We start from the raw sequence: 21,481 nt of genomic DNA on the forward strand, positions 1-21,481 counted from the left end.
GTGCTCAAGGCCTCTCACCAGCCTCGTTGCCCTTCTCTGGACACACTCAAGCATCTCAATGTCCCTCCTAAACTGGGGGGCCCAGAACTGAACACAGCACTCAAGGTGTGGTCTAAGCAGTGCAGAGTACAGGGGCAGAATGACCTCCCTGCTCCTGCTGGCCACACCATTGCTGATGCAGGCCAGGATGCCACTGGCTCTCTTGGCCACCTGGGCACACTGCTGGCTCATGTTCAGGTGGGTACCAATCAGCACCCCCAGATCCCTTTCTGTCTGGCTGCTCTCAGCCACTCTGACCCCAGCCTGTATCTCTGCATGGGGTTGTTGTGGCCAAAGAGCAGCACCCAGCACTTGGAGCTACTGAACTCCATCCCCTTGGACTCTGCCCATCTGTGCAGGCAGTCAAGGTCCTGCTGCAGAGCCCTTCTGCCCTCCAGCCCAGCCACATCTGCCCCCAGCTTGGTGTCATCTGCAGTCAGCAGGGACATCTCCAACTAGGTTTAAGCTGCACAGGGGAACATCAAGTCTGATCTTGAATGTGTACAGGGACAGGGAATCAACCACATCCTTGGGCAACCTGTTCCAGCGTCTCACCGCTCTCAGCCAGTTCCAACCCCCTGGGCATAGGCAGGGACACCTCCTCCACCAGCACAGGGTGCTCAAGGACTCATCCAGCCTGATCCTGAACACCTTCAGGGAGGTCGTGGAGCACAGAAGCACCCAATGTGATCTTTGATCACATTGGGTGCTTCTGTGCTCCACGACCTCCCTGGGAAACCTGTGCCAGTGTCTCACCACCCTCAACCTCTGCCAGCCTCTCCCCACCCTCACTGGAAAGAATTTCTTCTTCTCCAGTCTCAGTCTCTCCCCTTCAAGCTTAAATCCATCTCCTCTCATCCTATCACACAGTTAAGGATCGTTCAGGCTGGAAAAGAGAAGGCTCCAGGGAGACCTCAGAGCAGCATTTCAGTACCTGAAAGGGACCTGCAGGAAGGTTGGGGAGGGACTGCTCAGAAGGGCCTGAGAGGATAGGATGAAGGCAATGGTTTGAGAGTGGAGCAGGGGAGATTAAAGTTGGAGATCAGAAGGAAGTTCTGCACAGTGAGGGTGGGGAAACACTGGCACAGGCTGCCCAGGGATGAGGTGGAGGCTCCATCCTTGGAGACATTCAAGGTCAAACTTGATGGGGCTGTGAGCAACCTGCTCTGGTTGGAGATTTTTCTGCTGAGTGCAGGGGTGGGGTTGCACCCTTTAAGGGTCCCTTCCAACCCAATGCACTCTGCCACTCTGTGATCAGTGCTGTATTAACTTTGATAGCTAACTTTGCTAGTGTTCATTAAGTCCAGGCTCAATTCACTGTAAAGGCTGTAAAAGCAAAACTTCCACTAATTATTGTACAAGCTAAGCCCATTGAGTGTTAACCATAAACTAGAGAATCTGGCAAAGCACCAAACATCTACAATGACCACAGTCTGGGGGGGGGGTTTGTCTTTAGAAGGTCCATGAAAACACTGTCCAGAGCTGGCCATAAAAGCACACAGGACAAGCAGGAAGACCTGACCACATCACCACCACAAACAGGTTCTTTCCTGCCTTCTTCTCTTGAAAGAGCAGCAAGGTTTTCCTTGCAGCAGGGGATCATTGCATCAGTCATGGTTGGAAGGGACCACAAGGAGCAGGCAGTGCCAACCCCCCTGCCATGCCCAGGGACACCCTACCCTAGAGCAGCCTGACCACAGCCTCAGCCAGCCTGGCCTCAAACACCTCCAGCCATGGGGCCTCAACCCCCTCCCTGGGCAACCCCTTCCAGCCTCTCACCACTCTCCTGCTCAACAACTTCCTCCTCACCTCCAGCCTCACTCTCCCCACCTCCACCTTTGCTCCATCCCCCCCACTCCTGCCACTCCCTCACACCCTCAAAAGTCCCTCCCCAGCTTTTTTGGAGCCCCCTGCAGATGCTGGCAGGCCACAAGAAGGTCACCTGGGAGCCTCCTCTGCTCCAGCCTGCACAGCCCCAACTCTTTCAGGCTGTGCTCACAGCAGAGCTGCTGCAGCCTCTCAGCATCCTCCTGGCCCTGCTCTGGACACTCTCCAGCATCTCCACAGCCCTCTTGTCCCAGGGGCTCCAGAGCTGGATGCAGTACTCCAGGTGGGGTCTCAGCAGAGCAGAGCAGAGGGGGGAATCCAAATTGCTGGAGGCACACAAATGATCTCACACATCTTAAGCCAACCAAATCCCACAGTGGTATCAAAGCAAATCTCTCTCCATGCCACACTCTTGTCCAGGGTCTCCACGCCTCTGAGTAGCTGCACAGTGATCCCCCAAGGCGTTAAAGAGCTGTTAGGTCCCAGCTCGAACAGCTCCTCAGCCAGCTGAGCAGCACAGACAACACTGGGCTGTGCCAGCAGAAGTGTCTGTCCCAGAGGTGCCAGCTGGAAGCAGCTGAGAGCACAGCACCCAAAGCTGCTCCATGGAAAGCAACAGGTGTGAGGAACAGACAGGCAGGGCAGTGCCCCACTCAAGTGTGCAGATCCACACACAGCAACAGGCAGAATCATGGCATGGGTTGGGTTGGAAGAGACCTCCCAAGGTCATCTAGTCCAACACCTCTGCAGTCAGCAGGGACATTCTCCACTAGAAAAGGCTCTCCACAGCCCTGTCCAGCTTCACCTTGACTATATCCAGTGATGGAGATACTCAACCCCCTCCCTGGGCAACCTGTTGCAGTGTTCCAGCACCCTTGGGGTGCAGAACTTGTTCCTCACATCCAATCTCAATCTCTTCTGCTCTAATTTCAAATCACTGCCTCTTGTCCTCTGGCCAGTCCCAAATCACTGCCTCTGGCCTCTGGGACCAGTCTCTCCACATCCTTCCTATGGGGACAGGCTGACAGAGTCGGGGTTCTGCAGCCTGGAGAGGAGAAGGCTTAGAGGGAACCTTGGAGTGGCCTTGCAGGATCTGAAAAGGGCTCCAGGAGGGCTGAGGAGGGACAATTGAGAAGGTGTGGGAATGGCAGGAGGAAGAGGAATGGGTTTGGAGTGGCAGAGGGGAGATTGAAAGTGGATGTTAGGAAAGGGTTCTTTGTAGTAAGGGTGGGGAGAGACTGGCACAGGTTGAGGGTGCTGAGACCCTGGCACAGGTTTGCCAGGGAGGTTGTGGAGCACAGAAGCACCCAATGTGATCAAAGATCACATTGGGTGCTTCTGTGCTCCACAACCTCCCTGGAGATGTTCAGGACCAGGCTGGATGAGGCTTTGAGTGACCTGTTCTAGCAGGAGGTGTCCCTGCCTATGGCAGGAGGTTGGAACTGGCTGAGCTTTGAGCTCCCTTCCAACCTAAACCATTCTCTGATTCTTGTAGCCCCTTTCAGGTACTGGAAGGCTGTTACTAAGTCTTCCTGGAGCCTTCTCTTCTCCAGGCTGAACAACTCCATCTCCCTCAGCCTGTCCTTGTAGGAGAACTTCTCCAGCCCTTCCAATCCTATTTGTGGCCCTCAAAAAATGCTAGAGAGAGGAATGAATCCAAGCACTTTGCTTCCTTGTGTTGTTGGAGCGCCATGGAACACCTACAGCATGGCCATGGAGCAGACAGGACAACTGACCAGGATTGCTATGGTGGTGTTTGCTGTGCAGCCTCCTCCAGCACACACCACACACCTCCAGACTGCTGAGTTCTGTCCAGGGCAGCCTCTCCCCATCTCCCTACCCCAGCAGAAGCACAGTACAACAGCAGGCACTGCAGTACAGACTGGACCCACAGAATCATTTAGGGAAGAGACTTTCAGGACCATCAAATCCAACCATGAACCCCACTCTGCCAAGTTCATCATCAAGCCATTTCTCCAAGCACCTACCACATCTACATCACCCCCTCTTGGGGACTCCATCACCCTTCTGAGCAGCTTGGTCCAATGCCTTAGGACTCTCCCAGGACTTTTTTCCCCTGTGTGCAACTCAAACCTCCCCTGGTGAAGCCTGAGGCCATTTCATCTCTTCTTACCACTTGTTACTAGGGAGCAGAGCCCAATCTCCACCTCACTGCAGCCTCCTCTCAGGGAGCTGTAGAGAGCAATGTCAGCCTCCTGTTCTCCATGCTGATCACCCCCTGCTCCCTCAAGCTGCTCCTCCCCCCAGCCCTCTTCTCCAGACGCTTCCCCAGCTTTCTTGCCCTTCTTTGGACCTGCTCCAGCCTCTCAATGTCCTTCTGGGAGTGAAGGGCCCAAAACTGAACACAGAATTTGAGATGCAGCCTCATCAGTGCCCAGTCTAGGGGCACAATCCCTGCCCTGCTCCTGCTGGCCACACCACTGCTGATCCATGCCAGGCTGCTGGTGCCTTTCTTGGCCACCTGAGCACACTGCTGGCTCATGTTCAGCCACCTGTCAATCACCAAACCCAGGTTTTTTTCCACTGGAGTTTCCAGCCACTCTGCCTCCAGCCTGGAGTGTCCACAGGGTTGTTGTGACTTAAGGGCAGGACCCAGCCCTTGTCCTTTTAGAGCCTCATACAGCTGACCCCAGCCCATCCATCCAGTCCAGGCCCCTCTGGAGAGCCTCTCTACCCTCACAGCTTGGTGCTGTCAGCAATCTTACTGAAAGTGACCTCTGTCTCCTCTTCAAGACCACTGAAGTGGTCCCAATGCTGAGTCAATCAACCTTCCTCCAGCATCCCCTAGAGCAAAATTCCACCCTCCAGGCTTTTGCCTTGGTGATGAAGCACAGAGAGCTGCTGAGCTGGGAGGGCAAATGGCTGTGCCTGTGCTGTGGAACACCTCAGCTGTGAACAGCCATTTCAGAGAAGAACCCCGCCCTGTTGTAGCTCTGCTGTCATCCCAGAGGCTTCTGAAACCTCACATTCCTGGAGTTGCACCCAGGTGAACCATCCAGCAGGTCTGTGATGTGACACCAACAACCACCACCATTCCACAGCCCTGGAAAGGAAGAAATTCAGCTGCAAACCCAAGCAGGGGAGATGCCTGCAGCTGAGATCAACACAAAAGCCATCCCTGGGAGTCATTTGTCCTACACTTCCTAGGCACTGTCCTGTCAACCCCCCAGAGGTGCTGTGGCCTTGGCTGTCAGCTCTGTCCCTTTCCCATGCCCTGCACTGCCATCAAAGGATTCCTCTGCCTGCTCCCAGCCAACACCAACCCCCTGGCAGGATCTATCTGCATCCCAGCTCCACAACTACTCTGAGCAGGAACCACACAGCCACCATTGCCAAGAGAAACATCTTGTCACCCTCCTCTGCTTTACCAACACCAGCTTGTCCTTCTGCAAGAGGGTTAACAAAAGCCAGCACGTCCAAGAGCAAGCTGGAGCCGTAACCAACGGCCTGTGGGGACTCTACAGGTCAGGCAGCAGCCTCCAAAGATCTTTTGGAACAAGCATTCATATCCAGTGATGCAAATCTGCAAGAGACCATCCTGACAAAATCCTCTTGCCAAGAGAAGGTGTTTGGATGCTGCTGCCCCAACTGCCAGCTCATCCATCACCGTCAGCAGCGCCAAGCCGCCCCAGCCGCGCTCTGCTTCCAGCCAGCTCCTTTCCCACGGCCCCTCCGGAGCAAACCTGAGCCTTCAGCTGCAGGCAGCAACCTGCTCCCAGGTATTTTTTTCTGGACAGATTGGAAGGAGCAAGCTGAAGGCAACCTCGGGGTGCAGAGGCAGCAGCTGAGCTGTTTGGAGCAGGCTGCAGACGCGTGCGGGAGGCAGGGAGCAGCCAGCAGCCCCCCAGCCTCCACTGCAGAGACACAGCCCAGCCTGACAAAGCCACCCCAAAGCCACCAGCAGTGCTCCTGCTGCAGTGGATTTGCTGGTGAAAGCACATTACTGACCCCTGACATCTGAAAGTGTGCAAACCAGCTGGCCTCTGCAGAGGCACAGACTGCACTGGGCTGGATAGGACCCTCTGGTCCAGCCTCCCTGCACTCAGCAGGGACATCTCCAACCAGAGCAGGCTGCCCAGGGCCACATCCAGTCTGGTCTTTAATGTCTCCAGGGACAGGGCCTCAACCACATCCCTGGGTAGCCTGTGCCAGGGTCTCACCACCCTCATAGTGCAGAACTCCCTCTTGATGTCCAACTCTGCCCTGCTCCAGCTACAAACCATTGTCCTCATCCTATCCCCAGCAGTCCCTCCCCAGCCTGTCTGAAGGTCCCTTTCAGACACTGAAATGCAATTCTAAGGTCTCCCTGAAGCAGTCTCCTCTCCAGGCTGAACAATCCCAGCTCTCTCTGTCCATCTCCATCAGCTCTCTGATCATCTTTGTGGCTTCCTTTGGACCCTCTCCATCAGTTCCAGGTCTCTCTTGTGTTGAGGGCTCCAGAGCAGGACACGGCAGTGCAGATGAGGTCTCCCCAGAGCAGAGCAGAGGGTCAGGATCTCCTCTCTGCAGCTCTGCCCACACTGCTTTGGATGCAGCCCAGGCTGCCCCTGGCCTTCTGTGCTGCCAGTGCCCATTGCTGCCTCCTGCCCAGCTTCTCCTCCACCAGCACCCCCAAGGCCTTCTCTGCAGGGCTGCTCTCAGTCTCCTCATCCCCCAGCCTGGATTCGTATCAAAGATTGCCCCAACCCAGCTTCAGGACCTTGCACATTTTCTTGTTGAACCTCACGAGGTTCTCCTCAGCCTCACCTCTCCAGGTCCCTCTGGATGGATCCCATCCCTCAGCCTCATCAACCACACCACTCAGCCTGGTGTGACCTGCACTCTTGGTGAGGATGCCTGAGTCTCACTGTAGCACTGATGGAGAGAGTGAACAGTACAGGTCCCAGTACAGACTCCTGTGGGGTGGACATCACTTGTCCCCTCTCCTCTGGGGCCAGCAGCTGCCCCCTGTTTGCTTCTGAACACAAAGCCCCCTGAGGGACACCACTTGACACCCAACAACCCACCCAGTTAAGAAACAACTTGAAACTCTCAGCACAGTCAGACCTTCCCCCACCTCCCCACTTCCCCAGCACAATTTGCTGCCTGCAGAGAGCTGAGAATGATGCCAAAAAAGAAATTACCTGGAGCTGACAAAACTATTTCTGCCTCCTCCCCCCTTCAGCCCAGGGCCTGCCACCAGAGTTAGAACTGTTCTGACAAAGGCATGGGGTCAGGCCCGGGGCTGAAAGCAGATCTTGCTGATCCAGAGCTTTACAGCTCCATTCCTCTGTGCTCAAATCAATGTCTCCTCCCAGAACCAGGCAAAAGACTCAACCCTGGGTCACAGCCAAGTGCAGAGAAGACAGAGAGCACTTAAAAGCCAACTTGTGCAGGTTCCACTCATCCCACTGAGACTCACTTTAGACTCTCTGGGGTTAATTTTAGGTATTTAGCTATTTTGGAGGTTTGTTTTATAAAATGTGGACATTTGGAGTTTATTACCTGCTTGATTCACAGAATGCTTTGAGTTGGAAGAGAACTCAAAGCTCATAATAGTCCAAACCTCCTGGTAATGGGCAGGGACACCTCCCACCAGCACAGGGTACTCAAAGCCTCATCCAACCTGGCCTGTGAACACCTTCAGGGAGGTTGTGGAGCACAGAAGCACCCAATGTGATCTTTGATCACATTGGGTGCTTCTGTGCTCCACAACCTCCCTGGGAAACCTGTGCCAGGGTCTCACCACTCTCCCCCTGTGCCAGTGTCTCACCACTCTCAGCCTGTGCCAGGGTCTCACCACCCTCCCTCTCAACAATTTCTTCCTCATCTCCACTCTCACTCTTCCCTCTCCCAGCTCAAAGCCATTAGTCCTCATCCTGGCACTCCCAGCCCTTGCCAAAAGTCCCTCCCCAGCTCTCCTGCAGTCCCTACAGGCACTGGAAGGTTGCTCTGAGGTCTCCCTGCAGTCTTCTCTTCTCCAGGCTGAACAACCCCAACTCTCCCAGCCTGTCCCCATAGCAAAGGTTCTACAGCCCACTGAGCATCTTTATTGCCTCCTCTAGATCCTGTCCAGCAGCTCCAGGTCCTTGTGCTGGGTTCCCCAGAGCTGGAGGCAGTGCTGCAGGGGAAGGCTGAACAGAGCAGAGGGGCAGAATCCTCATCCCTGCTCTGGCTGCAGCCAGCACACAGCTGGCTCTGGGCTGCCATCTGAGCTGCTGGCTCCTGGGCAGTTTGGCACCAACTGCCACCCCCAAGGCCCTGAAGAGAGAGATTTGGGGGTGCTGCTGGACAAGAAGCTCAACAGGAGCCAAGAGTGTGCACTTGCAGCCCAGAAAGCCAACCAGAGCCAGGGCTGCTTTCAACCCACTCCTTGCCAAACCTGGATTTGTGCTTTGCATTGCTCTGACCCAGCTGCAGGACCTTGCACTTGGCTTGGCCTTGTTCAACTTCATGAGGTTGCCTTGGCCCCACCTCTCCAGCCTGTCCAAGTCCCTCTGGATGAATCCTTCCCTCCAGCCTCTCAGCCACCCCACACACCTCAGTGCCATCTACTATGGGGGATCTGTTACTGGCAGTGGGAGTGGGGACAAGTTGTTTCTGTTAACCACGGCCAACACCAACAGCTGAGCTCTCAGAAGCAGCCAAGGCACTTCCCATCCCCTTGAGCTCCTGGGCATGCAAACAGCACCCAGGCCTGGCAGGGTGCTGCTGCATTGGGGGTTCACCATTGCAGGTTTGGTAGCTGCTGGGATTGGACTAACAAAGTGCCCAAAGGGAACTCAAAGCAACGCTCAGCTCAGCAGCATTCAGTATCCATCAACACTTACAGCAGCAAGGCAATGTTCCCCTTCCACCCTAAAGCAGCTGAGCCTGGAAAACAGCAAGAGGAGGCTGCAGCAGCCACGGGGAGGGCACATTTGTGACAAACTGATGAGTGTGTTCAGCCTGATGGTGCCCAACAGGCAAAGAAAGGAACGGCGCTGGCTGCCGGGGCCAGCTCGTTATGGCAATGCCTTCTGCCACCACAGCACTCCCAGGCCTCTGGGGCTGCAGGCAGCACAGCCTGGCCCTGCCCCTGCCCATCATCATCATCCCTGGAGCTGGCTAAGGAACAAGCTGGGGAGAGGGGAAGGAATTCCATCTGTTTTCCTTCTTTTCCAGTCCTTCAGCCCTGGCACATCAAACGGATCCTTAGAGCGTTTCTGGTTTGCTGTGTCTTAAGCAAATGAATCAGAGGAAGATAAAACACTTTAACATTTAAAGCTAACAATTAATTAAACCCCTAAGTGCTGAATCTGTTGAGAACAAACTCCAGTTCTGGCAAACATGGACTGTAAGCACAGACAGCACAGCAACTGGATTGTGACTGGATGGCAGGAACAAGTTCTGCACCATGAGGCTGCTGGAACACTGCAACAGGTTGCCCAGGGAGGTAGCTGAGGCTTCATCCCTGGAGATATTCAAGGTCAGGCTCAACAGGACTCTGAGCAACCTGCTCAAGTGGAGGATGTCCCTGCTGACTGCAGGAGGTTGGACTGGATGAGCTTTGGAGGTCCCTTCCAATCCAACCCTTTCAATGATTCTCTGCTTCTCTCTTCAGAGGAGGCTTTGAACTGAGAACAAGAATTCAATCCCTACAAAACAGATACCAGGCCACAAAACAGCTGCATTTAACCCAGCACAGCCAAAACCTAATCACAAATCACCTCCCCTGTCTCTTACAGAGGTACAGGAAAACCCTGGCCCTGCTCTCCTGGGTGTGATTTCAAGGCTTAAGGACTGTTTAAGCCTGCAGGAGAGGAGGCTGAGAGGAGACCTCACTGAACTCTACAACTCCCTGACAGGAGGTTGCAGTGAGGTGGGGTTGGGCTCTGCTCCCCAGTATCAGGTGACAGAGTAAGATGAAATGGCCTGAAATTGTGCCAGGGGAGAGTTAGGTTGGAGCTGAGGAACAATTTCTTTGCTGCCAAGAGTGGTCAGGGATTGGCACAGGCTGCCCAGGGAGGTGGTGGAGTGCCCACACCTGGAGGGGTTCAAGAAGCCTGTGGCCATGGCACTGAAGGCCATGGTTTAGAGGTCATGGTGGGGTTGGGTTGCTGCTTGGACTGGATGGTCTGGGAGGGCTTTTCCAACCCTAACCCTTCTCTGATGTATTTGCAACAAACAATTCTTGCCACTGAAAGGTTTGGGATAAAAGCAGAATCGAGTTCAAAACTTGTGTGTAATGGCACTGGGCAGGTCTCAGTGCTGGAACCTTTGGTACCTTGTTACAGGCTCACAGGTGTCAGGGGTTGGAAGGGACCCAAGGAGATCACAGTGTCACAGTGTCACAGTATCATCAGGGTTGGAAGAGACCTCACAGCTCATCAAGTCCAACCCTTTAGCACAGAGCTCAAGGCCAGACCATGGCACCAAGTGCCACGTCCAGTCCTGCCTTGAACAGCTCCAGGGACGGCGACTCCACCACCTCCCCGGGCAGCCCATTCCAGTGGCCAATGACTCTCTCAGGGAAGAACTTTCTCCTCACCTCCAGCCTAAATCTCCCCTGGCACAGCCTGAGGCTGTGTCCTCTCCTTCTGGTGCTGGCCACCTGAGAGAAGAGAGCAACCTTCTCCTGGCCACAACCTCCCCTCAGGTAGTTGCAGACAGCAATAAGGTCTGCCCTGAGCCTCCTCTTCTCCAGGCTAACCAATCCCAGCTCCCTCAGCCTCTCCTCGTAGGGCTGTGCTCAAGGCCTCTCCCCAGCCTCGTTGCCCTTCTCTGGACACGCTCAAGCATCTCAATGTCCCTCCTAAACTGGGGGGCCCAGAACTGAACACAGCACTCAAGGTGTGGTCTAAGCAGTGCAGAGTACAGGGGCAGAATGACCTCCCTGCTCCTGCTGGCCACACCATTGCTGATGCAGGCCAGGATGCCACTGGCTCTCTTGGCCACATGGGCACACTGCTGGCTCATGTTCAGGCGGGTACCAATCAGCACCCCCAGATCCCTCTCTGTTTGGCTGCTCTCAGCCACTCTGACCCCAGCCTGTATCTCTGCATGGGGTTGCTGTGGCCAAAGTGCAGCACCCTGCACTTGGAGCTATTGAACTCCATCCCCTTGGACTCTGCCCATCTGTCCAGCTGGTCAAGGTCCTGCTGCAGAGCCCTTCTGCCCTCTAACCCATCCACATCTGCCCCCAGCTTAGTGTCCTCTGCACACTTGCTGATGACTGACTCGATGCCCTCATCCAGATCATCTATGAAGATGTTAAAGAGGATGGGGCCCAGCACTGATCCCTGAGGGACACTGCTAGTGACAGCTGCCAGCTGGATGTGGCACCATTCACCACCACTCTCTGGGCTCAGCCCTCCAGCCAGTTCCTAACCCAGCACAGAGTGCTGCCATCCAAGCCATGGGCTGACAGCTTCCAGGGCTTTTCCAACCAGAGCAGTTCTGCATTTCTCCTATTTTCACCTCCTGCCCCTCCATTTTAACCCTGATGCTCTTTAAACCCAGCTGCCTTGCACTGCTTGCATCCCTTTCCTCCAGCCACCACCTCCTCCATCCTACACTATTAGAGCTAATAAGATGAGAGCTTTCCACTCCAGCATCGTTTATTACTCACACTTCATGGCAGAGAAGTGCTCTGACTCCAGGTGCTTCACTCCAAGCTCATGCAAATTCAATGCATTTCACTACTTGGCTGAGAAGTGAGGCCAAACCTCCAAGATCTAAACAGCTCTTCTGAAACCCCACACACAGCACTTAGCCTCCTCCCCCTGTTCATCTCCAGGAGCCAGCATGTTTGTGTCCTCTAATTGTTGTGCAGCAGCATCTGAACCCTGGCTAACCACCCATGCTGGTTACTCACAGTCATATGCTCCCTCCTCTCCTCCACTTTCCCACTCTTTGATCTTTGCATCCAGCTCTTGGCCAAACCTCCCAGCTTGGAGCCTTCACCACTAAGTTATCAGCACAGCATTTTGGGGGGGGGGGGGCAGGGGAAATAATCAGCTAACAAAAGTTGTCTCAGGGCAGGATTTTAGAGCTTTATTCTGCCTTATTTGGACTGTGAATACTTCAGAGCTCTGCCATTGAGTGGAGTCACTGCATTTCTGAACTGGTTCAAGTGAAGTGGCCAAGGGGAAGGAGAGCTGCTGGTTCCTTCTACTGGAGAGCAGCCCTGTGGAGAGGGACCTGGGGGTCCTGGTGGCTCACAAGTTCCCCAGGGCACAGCAATGTGTCCCTGTGGCCAAGAAGGCCAATGGGATCCTGGGGTGTATTAGGCAGAGTGTGTCCAGCAGAGCAAGGGAGCTTCTCCTGCCCCTCTACTCTGCCCTCATAAGACCTCATCTTGGATACTGCCTTCAGTTTTGGGCTCCCCAGTTGCAGAGGGACAGGGATCTGCTGGAGAGGGTCCAGTGGAGGGCTGTGAGGATGATGAGGAGACTGGAGGGCATGGCTGATGAGGAGAAGCTGAGGGACCTGGGGCTGCTTAGTCTGGAGAAGAGAAGACTGAGAGGGGATTTGATAAATGTTTATATGTATCTGAGGGCTGCCAGGAGTGGGGGACAGGCTCTGGGGGCCATGAGTGGGGGGACAGGCTCTGCTCACTGCTCCCTGGGCTAGGGCAAGCAGCAGTGGGTGGAAGCTGCAGCACAGAAGGTTCCAGCTCAGCACAAGGGGAACTTCTTGACTGGAAGGTTCACAGAGCCCTGGCACAGGCTGCCCAGAGAGGTTGTGGAGTCTCCTTGGGTGGAGCCTTCCAAGGCCTGTCTGGATGTGTTCCTCTGTGATCTGTGTTAGTATTGTCCTGCTCTGGCAGGGGGCTTGGACTGGATGATCTCCTTGGGTCCCTTCCAACCCCTGCCATCCTGTGAGCCTGTAACAAGGTACCAAAGGTTCCAGCACTGAGACCTGCCCAGTGCCATTACACACAAGTTTTGAACTCGATTCTGCTTTTATCCCAAACCCTTCAGTGGCAAGAATTGTTTGTTGCAAATGCATCAGAGAAGGGTTAGGGCTGGAAAAGCCCTCCCAGACCATCCAGTCCAAGCAGCAACCCAACCCCACCATGACCTCTAAACCATGGCCTTCAGTGCCATGGCCACAGGCTTCTTGAACCCCTCCAGGTGTGGGCACTCCACCACCTCCCTGGGCAGCCTGTGCCAGGCCCTGACCACTCTTGCAGCAAAGAAATTGTTCCTCAGCTCCAACCTAACTCTCCCCGGTAGAATTTCAGGGCATTCTCTCTTGTCCTATCACCTGATACTGGGGAGCAGAGCCCAACCCCAACCTCACTGCAACCTCCTCTCAGGGAGCTGTAGAGAGCAATGAGGTCTCTTCTCCAAGCTAGATGTCCCCAGCTCCCTCACTCCTCCCCAGCCCTGTTCCCAGACCCTTCCCCAGCTTTGTTGCCCTCTTTGGAACTGCTCCAGCCTCTCAGTGTCCTCCTGGGGGTGAAAGGCCCCAAACTGAAGCCAAGATTGAAGGTGTAGCTCACTCATGCAGAGTAGAGGGGCACAATTATGTCCCTGCTCCTGCTGCTCTAGGACAGGATGCTGGTGGCCTTTTTGGCCACCTGGGCACACTGCTGGCTCAGCTTCAGACAGCTCTCAACCAGAAATGAAGCTGCTGATTTGTGTCCATTGCTCAGGGCAAGTTCAGCACCACAGAGTTAATTCTCTCCTCCACCTGAGGATGAGCTAAGACAAAGCATCTAAGGACACACAGATTTTGGGGGGTGAAGTGGGAGGGAATCCTTTTAAAAGCCTCTTAAGTACAAGGCAGAAGTAAAACACAATCTGCTCTTCCCTCTCACTGCCCCAAAAGCAAGCATCCAAAACCAGACCTGACCTCTGAGCTCTGCAGTTAAGTCATCTGCAGCATCCTCACTGCCACGAGGGAACACCAATGAGACACTTCAGCTGCTCCAGGCTGTGAGACCTCCCTAGATGTTAATTACTGGACTGTTCTTTCCAATCTGCCCAAGCACAGGGGATATTAAGATGTCAGTGTGCAGGCTATGTTCTATACTGTCTGCATTCCAGACTGGAATGAGTTCTCTCTTTGACCAAGAGCCCAAAGTTACAGTATCACAGTATCACAGTATCACCAAGGTTGGAAGAGACCTCACAGATCATCAAGTCCAACCCTTTACCACAGTGCCCAAGGTTAGACCATGGCACCAAGTGCCACATCCAACCCTGCCTTGAACTGCCCACAGTTCTCCATGGATTCTCCCTGATGAAGAGGTAGATGTGGCAGGCTGCACTTCAGCAGTGAGGCCAGGCCCTGGAGCACAGCTCTCAGCTGGAGACAGAGGAAAATGACAACAAAAGAGCAGGATAATGGAGATGTGAGAACAGCACTTTGCTTCCAGAACACCTTCAGTCAGTCAGCTGAGCACCCAGCTCCACCAGCTGTGCTCTTGACATGAAAGATGCTAATGGCAGTCACAAATCACAGAACAGTATTGCTTGGAAGAGACCTTTAAAGCTTATCCAGTCCAACCTCTCTGCAGTCAGCAGTCCCAGGTTGCTCACAGCCTCAAACACCTCACCTGCAATGGTGCCAGCCATGGGACAGCTCCCACCTCTCTGGGCAACCTGGCACAGGCTCTCCTCACCCTCGGCATAGAATCAAGCAGGCTGGAAGAGAGCTCCAAGCTCCTCCAGCCCAACCTAGCACCCAGCCCTGCCCAACCAACCAGACCATGGCACTCAGTGCCCCAGCCAGGCTTGGCTTCAACACCTCCAGCCACAGCCACTCCACCACCTCCCTGGGCAGCCCATTCCAATGCCAATCACTCTCTCGGACAACAACTTCCTAACAACATCCAGCCTGAGCCTGCCCTGGCACAGCTTCAGCCTGGGTCCCCTTCTTCTGTTGCTGGCTGCCTGGCAGCAGAGCCCAACCCCACCTGGCTACAGCCTCCCTGCAGGCAGCTGCAGGCAGCAATGAGCTCTGCCCTGAGCCTCCTCTGCTGCAGGCTGCACCCCCCCAGCTCCCTCAGCCTCTCCTCATAGGGTATAAACCTCTCCCTCCTGTCTGAATCTCTCTCAATTTCCAACCACCCTCCTTGGCCTGGCCCAACAGCTCCTGCTCACAGCTCTGTCCCCAGCTCTCTGCTGGGCCCTTCCAGCACTCCAAGGCCACCAGAAGGTCTCCCTGCAGCCTTCTCTCCTCCAGCCTGCCCAAGCCCAACTTTCTCAGCCTGGCCTTGTGGGAGAGGTGCTCCAGCACTCAGCTCCTATCTGTGGCCCTCCCCAAAACCTAACAGAAATATCCACAAAAGCCTAGAATGAAAATACCTGAAGGGAACTTTGCCTGCACCCCAGGGCACAGGGATTGTGCCTTCAGCACTGTGAATGCAGCAAAAAAGGGAAAGACTCCAGCATAAAACTTCCCCTGCCTAAGATCACTAAACCCAGGGGGGACTGGGGAGGGAAAACACAGACTGCAGCTGCTGAGATGTCAGAGCAGAAACTCAGAAACTACAACTCCCTGAAAGGAGGCCAGAGCCAAGTGGGGATTGGTCTCCTCCCAAGTAACAAGTGATAAGAGCAGATGCAATCACCTCATGTTGCACCAGAGGAGGTTTAGCTTGGACACTTGAAGAAACTTCTTCACTCAAGGGGTTCTCAAAGCCTGGCACAGGCTGCCCAGGGAGGTGGTTGAATCCCCATCCCATGTGATGTATCAAAGAGGCAGAGATGGGGTGCTGAGGGCCATGGTTCAAGCTCCAGGCTTGGTAGAGTTAGAGAATGGTTGGACTCGATCTTAAAATGCCTTTCCCCACCAACACTTGCAATGCCAAGCACAAATCCAGGCTGGGTAGTGCCAGGCTGGAGAGCAGCCCTGAGGAGAGGCACTTGGGGGTGCTGGAGGAGAAGCTCAGCAGGAGCCAGCAGTGTGCACTTGCAGCCCAGAGAGCCAAGCAGAGCCTGGGCTGCAGCAGCAACAGTGTGGCCAGCAGGGCCAGGGAGGGGATTCTGCCCCTCTGCTCTGCTCTGCTGAGACCCCACCTGGAGTGCTGCATCCAGCTCTGGAGCCCCTGGGACAAGAGGGCTGTGGAGATGCTGGAGAGTGTCCAGAGCAGGGCCAGGAGGATGCTGAGAGGCTGCAGCAGCTCTGCTGTGAGCACAGACTGAAAGAGTTGGGGCTGTGCAGGCTGGAGCAGAGGAGGCTCCCAGGGGACCTTCTTGTGGCCTGCCAGCATCTGAAGGGGGCTCCAAAAAAGCTGGGGAGGGACTTTTGAGGCTGTGAGGGAGTGGCAGGAGTGGAGGGAATGGAGCAAAGGTGGAGGTGAGGAGGAAGTTGTTGAGCAGGAGAGTGGTGAGAGGCTGGAAGGGGTTGCCCAGGGAGGGGGTTGAGGCCCCATGGCTGGAGGTGTTTGAGGCCAGGCTGGCTGAGGCTGTGGTCAGGCTGCTCTAGGGTAGGGTGTCCCTGGGCATGGCAGGGGAGTTGGCACTGCCTGCTCCTTGTGGTCCCTTCCAACCCTGCCTGATTCTGTGAACACAGCTCTGTGGAAGAGTCTGTTTGTGCCCTTACTGAACTTCAGGACCAGCACAGCAATTCCTGTTGCTGTGGCCATGCAGATAACAGCACAGAGGAAGTCATTTTGCAGACAAACCTCCCTACACTCACTGCCATTATGTCTTAAACACACTGGAAGGGAGCCCATGGTGCTGCTGATTACTTAACTGCACTTGAAAAGAGCACAGTGTGGTCCTCAGACACTCAACAATTAGTTTGACACTGGTAGAGTATCAGCAAAAAAAACCAAACCCACCCAGAGCCCCCATTTACACTGCATTTACTTGAGGAAATGGAACTTTAAACCACTAAAGCAACCCAGCACTGCTTGTGCAGCCTCTGTGTAGCCATCAATTCCATCAATGAGCTCCCCAAAAGATGAAGCCAAGCCATAAACTGCAGGGTTGCTACAAGTGCCACTTGAAAAACATTCCACTAAGCCCCCTCCTTGCTCCTCAAGTTCTGAAGGCAGCAGAACTGAGAGAGAGGATTCTGCTCCTCTGCTCTGCTGAGAGCTCTCCTCCAGTACTGTGCCCACTTCTGCTGTCCATAGCATAAGTGGGACACAGAACTGGTTTGAGTGAGTCCAGGGGCCACAAGGATGCTCCAAGGACTGGAGCAGCAATGCTGTGAGGACAGGCTGAGGGAGCTGGGAGTCTTCAGCCTGGAGAAGGCTCCAGGGGGACCTCAGAGTTGCCTTTTGGTACCTGAAGGGATCCTGCAGAGAGACTTTTCCTGAGAGTGCCTGGAGACAGGACAAGGAGAGAATGGTTTGAAGCTGAGGGAGAGCAGAGTTAGACTGGAGTTTGGCAACAAATTCTGCAGTACAAAGGTAGTGAGACTCTGGAATAGGCTGCTCAGGGAGGTTATGGCTGCTTCCTCCCTGGGGGTGTTCAAGGCCAGGCTGGATGAGGTCTGGAGCAGCTAAGTCTAGCTGGGAGGTGTCCCTGTCCATAGCAGAGGGGTTGGAGTAGATGATCTCTGAGGTCCCTTCCAGCCTAAGCCATTCTCTGTTTCTACTATCAGGCTGCAACCCAGCACCTGAGGCACAAGCAACAACTAAACCAACAAAGTACTGCCCCCAGCAAGGGACATTTTCTGGTGTAGATAAAGCCTGGAGCTACACATCAGAGCTCTGCAGTGCGCTCAGGTCTCTGCTCCAGAGGGGGGGAGCACAGCTGACATTGCCTGCAGCCATCCCAGGGTGGCTCAGCTCAGGCACAGGGAACCAAAGCAGCATCTGAACCCAAGTGAGCAAATGCCACCTCTCCTGAATCCTTGCTGCCTGCATGCATTTGGCACCCTCACAAACCAAGAGGAAGGAACAGAAGCCTCAGTGGTTCCAGAAGCAAATACCCAACCAAGGGAACAACTCCTTTAAAGGAGGAGATTGAGCACTTCTGAGGGCTGGAGGAGCTCAAAGGACCCTAACTATCAGCTCTTCTCCAAGGTGGCTCCTGGCACAATTCATTACATCACAGAATGGGCTGGCTTGGAAGGGACCTCAAAGACCATCCAGTTCCAGCCCTTTACCCATGGCCACGGACACTTCCCACTGGCCCAGGTTGCTCAAGGCCTCATTCTTGAACACCTCCAGGATGGAAGCAGTCACAGCCTCCCTGGGCACCCTGTGCCAGTGTCTCTCCATCCTCACTGTAAGGAATTTCTTCCCAATCTCCAGTCTCAGCCTCCTCTCTTCCAGCTCAAATCCACTGTCCCTCACCCTAGAGCTACAGGCCCTTATCAGAGGTCCCTTCCTGGCTGTCTTGCAATCACTCACACCCAGGACACCTGCAGGAAGGAGCTGGTCCAGCACCAGTGCAACAGCCAAGAGACAGACACAGGAGTTACTCTGCAAACACTGACAGCAAGAGGCCCTTGCCTGACCAAAGACATGGGCAGCAGTGGAGGGAGGGGACTCTGCCCCTCTGCTCTGCTGGGATCCCCCTTGCACTGCTGGGACAGCTCTGGAGTGCTCAGCACAGGGACCTGCTGCAGCAGGGCCAGAGGAGGCCACAGCAGTGCTGGCAGGGCTGGAAGGGCTCTGCTGTGAGGCCAGGCTGGGAGAGTTGGGCTTGGGCAGGCTGGAAGAGAGAAGGCTGCAGGGAGACCTTCTGGTGGCCTTGGAGTGCTTGAAGGGCCCAGCAGAGAGCTGGGGACAGAGCTGTGAGCAGGAGCTGTTGGGCCAGGCCAAGGGGGGATGGTTGGAAGGTGAGAGAGGAGCTTGAGAGTGGAGAGAAGGGAGAAATGTTTGGCAGTGAGGGTGGGGAGAGCCTGTGCCAGGCTGCCCAGAGAGCTGGGAGCTGCCCATGGCTGGCAGCAGTGCAGGGGAGGCTGCTTGGTGCTGTGAGCAGCCTGCTCTGGTTGAGGATGTCCAGGGGGGCTGCAGGGTGGTTGTACAATCTTTAGAGGTCACTTCCAAGCCAAGTCCTTCCCTGGTTCAGGGATGAGTAGGAATTTCAGCAAACTCATCCCACTGTGTGGCATTCTGGGTCTAGACCTCCTGTTAGAAACCTCTCCAGCTTGGTTGGCTGTTCCCAGACCTACAAGTCCTGCACAGCCTAAGCTCATCCTGAGCCAGCCTCATCACACCAAGTACAGCTGTAGCACTACAATGGGTCAGAGACAGGAGAAGAAAAACCAACTCCAAGCAAGGATCAAAGGTGGAATGCAGAGTGGCAATGTCTGCTGCTACTTCTGGATGACCTGGACGAGGGGATTGAGTCCAGCATCAGTAAGTTTGCAGATGACACCAAGCTAGGAACAGCTGTGGAGCTGCTGGAAGGTAGCAGAGCCCTGCAGAGGGACCTGGACAGGCTGCATGGGTGGGCAGAGGCCAAGGGGATGAGATTTAACAAGGCCAAGGGCAGGGTTCTGCCACAACAACCCCAAGCAGCACTACAGGCTGGGGACTGAGTGGCTGAAAAGCAGCCAGGAGGAAAGGGACCTGGAGGTACTGATAGAGAGTAGCTGAAGATGAGGCAGTAGTGTGCCCAGGTGGGCAGCAGAGCCAATGGCATCCTGGGCTGGCTCAGGAGCAGTGTGGGCAGCAGGACAAGGGAGGTTCTTCTGCCCCTGTGCTCAGCACTGCTCAGGCCACCCCTGGAGTGCTGTGTCCAGTTCTGGGCTCCTCAATTCAAGAAAGATGTTGAGGTGCTGGAAGGTGTTGAGAGAAGGGCAGCAAGGCTGGGGAGGGGCCTGGGACACAAACCCTATGAGGAGAGGCTGAGGGAGCTGGGGGTGTGCAGCCTGCAGCAGAGGAGGCTCAGGGGTGACCTTATTACTGTCTACAACTACCTGAAGGGACACTGTAGCCAGGTGGGGGGTGGCCTCTTCTCCCAGGGGACACAGTCTCAAGTTGTGCCAGGGTAGGTATAGGCTGGATGTTAGGAGGAAGTTCCTGGCAGAGAGAGTGATTGGCATTGGAATGGGCTGCCCAGGGAGGTGGTGGAGTCACTGTCCCTGAAGGTCTTCAAGAGAAGCCTGGATGAGGCACTCAGTGCCATGGTCTGGTTGACTGGCCAGGGCTGGGTGCTAGGTTGGACTGGCTGATCTTGGAGGTCTCCTCCAACCTGGTTGATTCTATGATTCTCTGAGTTGATTTGTGGAGCTCTCCCAACTCCATCATCTCCTAACCTCACCAGGAAACTTCAACCAACACAAATGGCAGAGGCAAGGTCTTAAAACCCAATCCAGAGCTCAGCAACTCCTTGCTACAATCAAAACCTAAAGGGGTTGACTATTTCACCCCAGACCCATGCTGCCCTGTGCCTGCTGACTGCAAGTCTCAGAGAGGAATTTCTGCTGCCCTTTTAAGCTCTGCAGGAATTGATGACTCTATACCATGGAAGAGCTCCAAAACGTAATCGATGCAGACAACCGTGTTGATGTTTAGAAATCCAGCCAGAGACTGCAAAAACAACTCCAGAGAAGAGTAGCTTGGAGTGTTTCTTGAATATTCATTATGCTCCCAGAAGAAAACACATGTTTAAGAGCAAAATGCACCTAGAAGATGACTCCATCCAACCCTCCTCGCACTGGAAGCTTTCCTGGATAGCTTTGGAGGCTGTGTGGGTTCTCAAAACAAGCAAAACATAACCCTGGAATCACAGAATGGTTTGGATTGGAGGAGACCTTTAAAGATCTTCTAGTTCCAAGCCTCCTGCCATGGCCAGGAACACCTCCCACTAGCCCAGATTGCTCAAGGCTTCATCCAACCCAGCCCTGAACACCTCCAAGGAGGAGGCATCCACAGCCTCTCTGGGGAATCTGTTCCAGTGCCTCACCAAAAGTAACACAAAAGCAACTTTATCCTGGTACCTGAAAGCTTCTGCTAAGGATTTCCAGAATAAAACTGTAAAGGGGAAGAAATTCATTACAGTGAGGGTGGGGAGACATTGGCACAGGTTGCCCAGGGAGGCTGTGGAGGCTCCCTCCCTGGAGGTGTTCAGGGCCAGGTTGGATCACAGGATGTTAGGGGTTGGAAGGGACCCAAAGAGATCATCAAGGCCAACCCCTGGATAGAGATCATTGAGTCTGACACTGGATGAGGCCTTTAGCAGCCTGGTCTAGTGGAAGGTGTCCCTGCCCATGAAAGGAAGATTGGAACTGGCTCCTCAATTCAAGAGAGCTGTTGAGGTGCTGGAAGGTGTTGAGAGAAGGGCAGCAAGGCTGGGGAGGGGCCTGGAGCACAGCCCTGTGAGGAGAGGCTGAGGGAGCTGGGGGGGTGCAGCCTGCAGCAGAGGAGGCTCAGGGCAGAGCTCATTGCTGCCTGCAGCTGCCTGCAGGAAGGCTGTAGCCAGGTGGGGTTGGGCTCTGCTGCCAGGCAAGCAGCAAGAGAAGAAGGGGACACAGCCTGAAGCTGTGCCAGGGCAGGCTCAGGCTGGATGTTGTTAGGAAGTTGTTGTCAGAGAGAGTGATTGGCATTGGAATGGGCTGCCCAGGGAGGTGGTGGAGTGGCTGTGGCTGGAGGTGTTGCAGCCAAGCCTGGCTGGGGCACTGAGTGCCATGGTCTGGTTGGTTGGGCAGGGCTGGATGCTAGGTTGGGCTGGCTGAGCTTGGAGCTCTCTTGCAACCTGCTTGATTCTATTAT

The 21,481-nt window shown here is 54.8% G+C and overlaps 1 protein-coding gene across 2 annotated transcripts in view; it reads right to left on the reverse strand.

The window, feature by feature from the left end:
• The window catches only part of GPATCH8 (G-patch domain containing 8), a 122,876-nt gene that overhangs the window by 89,958 nt on the left and 11,437 nt on the right, over positions 1–21,481 (reverse strand). The gene's annotated exons all lie outside the window — the stretch shown is intronic.

The sequence above is a fragment of the Pogoniulus pusillus genome, chromosome 40, assembly GCF_015220805.1.
Source record: "Pogoniulus pusillus isolate bPogPus1 chromosome 40, bPogPus1.pri, whole genome shotgun sequence".
Lineage (NCBI taxonomy): Eukaryota > Metazoa > Chordata > Aves > Piciformes > Lybiidae > Pogoniulus > Pogoniulus pusillus.